Genomic DNA, 7078 nt, shown 5'->3' on the forward strand with positions numbered 1-7078 from the left:
ACAGTTTTCCATAGTGGTTGTACTAGTTTGCATTCCCACCAGCAATGCAGGAGAGTTCCTTTTTCTCCACATCCTCTTTAGTGCTGTGCTTTTAACCTGCTGCACCACCAGGGAGGTCCCCAAATAGGACATTTTTAAGCAACAGAACACTTAAAAATATACCACCTGTGAACTTTACCTAATTTATATGACATAGTTAATAGATAATGTGTCTTAAGTATTATTCAAAATTAAGATATGGAAACAGTACTAGCCAAAAAAAAAAAAAAAAAAAAAAAAAAAAAAAAAAAAGGAAAAAAGACCATAATTTAAAATTGAGTATTTCTTTTTGGAATATTAATTATTCAAAATACAATAAAATTTAGAACTGAACTCCCCTATCATTTCAACATCATTCATGGGAAACAAACGAGGTGGGAGGTACTTAGTACTGACTCATGGCTCAGTAGTTAAACATCAGTCTGGCATAAAAGTCTTAGAAGTTTAACTGTATGTGCTAAAATTTTGAGACTAGCTACTATAATAGCAGAAAGAGGAGGTGTAACTCCCTACCAATTCAAGGAAACACATGGAATGAAAACATGTAAAAATATAGTAAATGCAACAAATTTACCTGAGGGCAGGGTAAGGATAAACAATGAGGCACAGTAAGTGGAAAACACACAAAATGATGACTTGGACAAACACAGGGTATAAGAAATGTCAAGGGTTTAAATCTTCGTTAAAAACAAAGAAGTGGGACCTCCCTGGTGGCACAGGGGGTTGAAGCCCAGCACTAAGAAGCTAAAGCCACTTCAGCATGAGTTCGATCTCCGCCTGCTCCGGAGGTGACCCACAGGGCATGGCAGACCTCTCCTGACCCGCCCGCTGCTCCCCTCAGCAGTGTACTTCATCAATCTGCCTGTTCTGTTCCCCGCTCTGTCTCTGGTGAAGCCTCTCACCGCCCCTGCAACTCTGGCCTGTACCCCAGTTCTGTATGCACAAATAAGTAAATCTCAAAACAAAACAAAACAGCAACAACAGAGAAGTACAGCTTGGAAAGATGGACATAGAGCTCTGTGTTGCCTGTGAGAAGCACATACAATGAAATGACCCAGGAAAGATGAATATAGATGGAAGAGCAGCAATATTCTGCTTTGATGTATGATACCAAAAATGGTATAACACCCATTTCAGACAAAACAGAATTCAAGGCTATTGCTATTTAAAAAAGAAAGCCCATATATAGCCTGTTGATAAATGCTCAGACCAACCAGAGGAGAACCTGTCACCAGCACCTAAGAGCACCATAGTTTAAAATAGCAGAAGGCAAAAATCATTAAAATTAAAAAAAAAAAATCGAATTAACACTGTTTTAGGAACCTCACAGGTTAAGTAAGCAAAATTTAAAGTAAAACTACAGAGCATTTGATTAACAATTATCAAACTTGATGGGCTTGAATGATTATGGTCAAGAATCGGTTACTTCCAGGCTATACATATAAATAAGGATGCATTTGACTGGCAATTTCTTTGGACCATCACAGAGCTCTTCCCTCTTACCATACTTCTCTTCCTTATCTTGGTTTTTCATCCATCCATCCATCCATCCATCCATCCATCCATCCATCCATCCATCCATCCACCCACCCACCCATCATTTACCCCTACTTTTATTTTCAGTAAGCGATTCAAATGGTACAAAGGAGAGTAGAGAAAGTCTCTCTATCCCTCAATCTTACAGTTCTCTACTTGAGCTAGAACTACCATTTTAAGTTTGTGTTTCACTAGAGAAAACTTATGCAAATACAAGTTGATACCAATATTTAAGTATCTAAATTAATAGATATATTTAATACTTAAGTGTATCTATATACTTAACTATATGTATAGATCTATGTATATAGATCTATGTATAGATCTATGTATAGATATAGTTAAGTATATATATTTAATACTTATTAAATATAAGTAATAAGTATATATATTTAAAACTTATTAAATATAATATCTTTATTAAATATCTATATTTAGGTATGTATTTCTGCTTTTTTAAAATGCATGTATTTGGACATATCTGTGTCCCACTTTAATACATCTTTTTCCAAGCATCATTTTCAAGTTTAAGTAGGTTTCTATTATATAAAATTTTGGGTTGCTTTATGAATAAATGGATGTATGACTATTTTAATGATCAGTTTCTAAATGTAGAGTTAAATGTGGATATTTAATATTAATAAATATTTTAATGATCAGTTTCTAAATGTAGAGTTAAATGTGGATATTTAATATTAATAAATATTTTAATGATCAGTTTCTAAATGTAGAGTTAAATGTGGATCAAGAGAAAGAAATATTATTTTTTTAAAGATTTATTTATTTATTCGTACAGAACTGGGGTACAGGCCAGAGATGCGGAGGGTGAGAGGCCAGAGACAGAGCGGGAAGCAGAATAGGCAGGTCTACGAAGTACACTGCTGAGGGGAGCAGCGGGCGGGTCAGGAGAGGTCTGCCTCACCATGTGGTCGTCTCCGGGGCAGGCGGGAATCGAACTCATGCGGAAGTGGCTTAGTTTCTTAGTGCAGTGCTTTAACCCGCTGCGCCACCAGGGAGGGCCGAGAAAGAAATATTTTTAATATTTTTGAATATGTGCTGCCAAGATGTTTCCTAGACAGGTTTGTTTTTATTTTTTTATTGTGATTTCAACATGTGTTACCCAGATAGTATTATGATATTTCCCATTTAAGTCTTAGCTAAGACATTTGACAGCGATGCACTGATGGTTGAGGATTAAGAAACCACTTTCAAAATGAAGAATGAGGTCTGTGTTTAAGTGTTCAAATTTGTCAACTCAGATGTGCTATTGCCAAGACAGACTTGCTTTGTGTGTGTGTGTGTATAATTAGAACATGGCTAAACTTGAGGGTAGACATTGGGAAGGCTTTTCCTGTATTCAGTAACTTTATAATAGAACAAAGAGTGAGAAATACTCTTTAGAGAGAGTGAGAACCTGACAACGTTTTGTTTACAGGGTTCTATACCTTTTTTAATGAGTAAACAGGAAATGCCACTTGCTTCTTATCATAAAGCCCCAAGTATATACGTGACCATCGGGCTGTCAGTGGTTCCACATAAATGTGTATCCCTTAATATGCCCCTAATATCTGACCACAAAAAGATTTCCTACATAAAAGGACCATCATATCAATATCTTAAAAATTCATAACTTACATTAGCATTAATAACTCAGTCCAGTATAAAATCTTACTTCAGTTTACTGAACATTTTGAAATCACTTGATCAACAACTCCCCCATCCCGTTTAAATACATATGATATCTAATAAATGCCCTGACAGTAGAGAACACATTTTAATCATAATATGAGGGTTTTATTGAGAACAGATCAAAATAGTTTGTTGGTATAATTTCCCCCCTAGTTACCTTGAAACTATTCAAGGGTAAGATTGGTATTTTGGGACCTGTCATTCACCTGAGTCACAGAAATGAATCACGCTGAATTAAATGACTTTAGCTTCTCATTTTTCTCTTGACTGCATCTTTAAACTGTGATATAATCAGCTAGTCCCTCTAATTACAAGGCATATTAAAGACATTCCATGGTTTTCTTCAGACACCTGTAGACAGACAGACAGGATACCTGGCTTAGTAATACTGCAGGTAGACGTGCCTTCTTTATCTCAACTCTGTTCATCTTTCCGTATTCCTTTATTCTCAGAAAAACATTGAGGCAGGTATGAAAAGTGCTAAGAGAAAAGTGAGCCGATGTATAATGAAGCAAAACCAGCCCCTTACCCCACACCCACACAGATCATCTATTAGTCTGACATCAGCAATATTACCTGATCAATAATGTCTGACAGAGATCCTTTAGAACTGCCTGCCAGTAATTAACAGGAAATGCCTTAATTATCCATTGCTCTTTCACGAATTATAAATAGCATCAATCAATCTTCTTTTCACTTCACTTCTTGTGTCTTAGTTCAGTTTTTTGTTGTTCTGTAAAAGACTTCTGTGAAAAAGATTGAAAGTAAATCTTTTATTTTGATAACTTTTATATATGCGTTGCTTACTTTAGATGATAAATTGACAGATACTTATTAAACAGAATTAAAACAAGCAGAAAATCTGAGGTAAAAAGTTAATGCTCACCCTTTCTCTAGTCCTACTCATCGGTCGTCAAAAAGTAACCGTGCTAATTGTTGATATATACACATTTTGATCTGGATAAACAATATATTTTATACATTTCTCCATATGTACTTTAGATCTTTCTGCATACATATCTTACCATTGCCAATTACATATCCCTAGAACATGCTTTTTACCCTTAATGTTCAATATTTTAAACACTATTTCATTTCAATCCACATAAACCTAGGACATTCATTTTATAGCTGTTAATAGTCCAATATATATGTGTCAACCTTCATTTACCAGCTCCTGGTACAGAGATCATTATACCATTAGAGGTGTTTGACCTTTTTTTCTTCATGAACAATGCACTATGCCCATGATTTAACAGGCAGTTATATCTTCATTTTGAAGTCAACATGCCACACAGAGATCCCTAGAAATGGAATAACTTGTGAGCCCATAGCACTGGTTCATCCTGTACAGTACAAACTTGGACAGTCATACATATGTATAACTGTATATACAGGGATATGTAATAATGTAAGGTGCATACTAGTGTTTTCATTATATATGAAAACATATATCGTAAGTACATGTCTAAGAACTCTGAGCTTTCCTAGCTCAGATGAGTTTATGAATTTGTGAATTTGATCTTCTTTAGCTTTTAGCTAAACTTAGACAATATTTTGGTTTCTAACAAGGCTCACACAGCTGTGCCCTACTCACCTTTGTGGGCCCCCAGCTTCATCTTGGGACCCCCTTTCCCATCGTTTACAGAGCTCAAGCTACCCTGGTTTCCTTGAGCTTACCAAATGTGGCTTTACATATACTTTGTTTTCTTCTTAAAAAAAAAAAGTATTGTTTTTTATTGAGATAACATTGGCTTACAATCCTGTATGTGATTTCGGGGTAAAGGTCTAGACCCATGTGACGACACCACGCCCAGAGTCCTCCTCCACAGCCTATCAGTTCCCCTTCCACCTCTGTTCCCTTGCTTCTCCATCCCTCTCTGAAGGCCATAATCCCTGCCAATTTCATGCATGTTGTCACAAATGGCACGATTTAAAAAACTCACTGATATTCCACTGTGTTTACATGTTTTGTCTGTGTATGATTCTGTCTCTGTATTCTCCACATGAGAACTTTTGCATATGCCTGAAATATACTTCCTAGAACAGAAATACAGCAATTCTCCATCATTTTTGTTTTGACCAGGGGATTGCGTACTAGAGTAAATAACATTTGTTCTAGTTGGGCTTAGTTTTGAGGGATTTTTAAAATCCCTGATCTTTGACTTCTTTATGTCTGATAAGTGTTAATACTATGTATATGTTAGAAGGTAATTAGGCCTGTTTTTTATGGGGGAAAGTTGGTGTTTAAAGATTTAAAAATCAGCCCTCCTTGGTGGTGCAGCAGGTTAAAGCACAGCTCTGAAACTATCTGCTGCCACTGCAGCACAAGTTTGATCCCCTGCCAGGGAGCTGACCCACATGGTGCAGCAGACCTCTCCTGATCCACCCACTGCTCCCCTCAGCAGTGTGTTTCAGTGGTTCTGCCTGTTCTGCTCCCCACTCTGTCTCTGGTGAATCCTCTCACTGCCCCGCTCTCCCCACCCCGCACCTCTGGCTTATGCCAGTGCTTGTGTACATAATATTTTATTTTATTTACATATTTTTTAAAACCCCAAAGATTTAAAGATCTAAGCAAAAGATCATTATGTGTCATGTAACTCTTGGACACCAAATTTCCCTCAAAAAGTTCCCTGGATTTTTTTTTTTTCATTCTTCATAGTCTATGAAAGGACACTTGTGTTCTCAGGCATTGAATGCAATTTGATTATATATTTTTGTCACTTTTGTCTGTGTTTCAAACGAAGATGACATGTTCTGTTAAATAACTATCAAGCACGTGTGTGCCCTTGGTAAGTGCTTTTTTTTTTGTTAAGAGCTTGCTATTTAGCAGATGGCATATATCATCCCATCCACTTTATAACATTGTTGGGAAAGGGTACCTGTAGCAATTTGGGGGTTCTCTTCACCATTCACCATGTACTACGTTCTTATTTTCAGTTGCAGTATTTGATCAGCAAGAGGCATGCCATTTGGATCTGTCTTTAAGGAACATGTAATTCAGTTAAATAGGCCAGATGAAACCAAGAACTTAGAAATGAGCAGTGTAAAACAACAACGCATGCAACACTACACTGTGTGACTGTGTGACTGTGTGCTGGGGACCGTGAGCGACATATCGTCAATACAGTGTTTCCAGTGTCATTAGATGCAGGACGCTGAGATAGGCCTGGGGGGTAACGAGAGTGGAGAGGTCAGAGGTAAGATAGATGGAAGCCAGAAAGCAGTAGACAGGGAGAGGTTAGCAAAGATTGCAGATGCAAAGTCTGATTAGACCTGGAAGAATGAGTCCAAGTGAAATAGATTAGGGAGAGGCTCATCCACAGGACTTAACATGAGTGAAAGTACAGAGTGAAGAATAAAGGTGGCCCATTTGACGACTGACATTTTCTTTCATTATGCAAAACGACCCCACAAATAAAATTCTTTTGCTCTATCAGAAAACCTACTAGCTAGCTGGAAGTAATTAATGAAACACCATGTCATCGCTATGTGGTAGAGCGATCACGAGTCATAGAGTGGGATTTGCTAATAAGGTAATTTAAACTCGTTTTCAAGGATGAGAACAAGTAAACGCTGAAGGACTTCATGATGTGATTCCACTTGGCCCCGACAACATCCTGAGTGCCTGCAACCCCAAGGTGTATGACGCATATTTATAGGGCTCCATATGAGGGCTGGCATAATTAAGTCTCCACACTTGCCCTTAAGAAAATCAAATAAGGCCCTCCCTGGTGGCGCAGCGGGTTAAAGCACAGCACTGAGAAGCTAAAGCCACTTCCGCATGAGTTCGATTCCCGCCTGCCCCGGAGGT

This window comes from Condylura cristata, unplaced genomic scaffold (assembly GCF_000260355.1).
Source record: "Condylura cristata isolate star-nosed mole 26May11 unplaced genomic scaffold, ConCri1.0 scaffold00021, whole genome shotgun sequence".
NCBI classification, from domain to species: domain Eukaryota; kingdom Metazoa; phylum Chordata; class Mammalia; order Eulipotyphla; family Talpidae; genus Condylura; species Condylura cristata.